The following is a 1,478-nucleotide window of genomic DNA, read 5'->3' on the forward strand; positions in this document are numbered from 1 at the left end:
ATATATTATATTATTCATATATTATTCGTATATTGCAATATATTCATGCATTACCTTTTAATTATTCTTATTATGTTTATTATTTCTTTTCTTGATATAACTCTTTGTATTATTTCATATATTCTACATAGCTGAGACAACCTCAGGCAGGGCTTTGTACTACATGCTCATGCTTCCTCATAACATATTCATCTGTCATGTGTATCCTCATAGTATATTAATTTGTCACATATATATCCTCATTGCCAATTTTAACTTTGACTGGATCTTTTACTCCGATCCATGTGAGGGGATCTGAGATGTTTGGTCCAGAGTATGATCACGTTTTATCTGTTCACATTCCGTTCCACACACTTACCGGCTGTTGGATTATTATTATTGTTATTATTGTTATTACCCCTATCCTTAAATTCTCCTGGTTAATCATGTTTTGTGTGGGACTAATTAGTCCCAGAGGAGGGATTTATGTGGGAGAAAAGAGAATGTGCTGAGGGAAGGAAAAACAGAGATACATTAATGAAGGGAGGAGGAGATAAACACCTAACCATAAGTAAAGATAACAAGGACAAATGAGTAAGGGTAAGCATGCGATGCATGCATTCATTTTATATCCACGTGAGGAAAGTTTGGCCACCATTATGTTAGAAATAAGAGCAGATATGGGCGTTATCCTCAGATGTGGGCGTTATCCATAGGATTGAAAGATAATGGTGGCAGAAAGCATAAAGGGTTTTTCTTCATTTACATAAAGGATGTATTGTATGTGCATAAAAGCAGAGCTGGGGCCTGAGAAAGTCAGTTGTTCCGCGGACCAGCTCGGCTTTGCTACTTTGTATTAAAGTCTATATTGAATTTACAAGTTCTTGTAAGAGTGTTACTTTTAAGACAATTTTCCACGACATTTGCACTTATTTGTCATTTGTTTTTCAACAGGACAATGACCCAAAACACACCTCCAGGCTGTGTAAGGGCTATTTGACCAAGAAGGAGAGTGATGGAGTGCTGCATCAGATGACCTGGCCTCCATAATCACCCGACCTCAACCCAATTGAGATGGGTTGGGATGAGTTGGACCGCAGAGTGAAGGAAAAGCAGCCAACAAGTGCTCAACATATGTTGGAGCGCCTTCAAGACTGTTGGAAAAGCATTCCAGGTGATTACATCATGAAGCTGGTTGAATGTCAAGAGAGTGCAAAGCTGTCAAGGCAAAGAGTGGCTACTTTGAAGAATCTGAAATATAAAAAATATTGATTTAACACTTTTCGTATATAACATGATTCCATGTGTATTATTTCATAGTATTAATGTCTTCACTATTATTCTACAATGTAGAAAATAGTAAAAAATAAAGAAAAACTTTAGAATGAGTAGGTGTCCAAACTTTTGACTGGTACTGTATATGCAGGTCACTAAGGTTAATACACAACACAAAATGACATAATTACCCAGTAACATTGAAGACATAAAACAATGATTTT

This window comes from Salmo salar, chromosome 29 (assembly GCF_965601325.2).
Source record: "Salmo salar chromosome 29, fSalSal1, whole genome shotgun sequence".
NCBI classification, from domain to species: domain Eukaryota; kingdom Metazoa; phylum Chordata; class Actinopteri; order Salmoniformes; family Salmonidae; genus Salmo; species Salmo salar.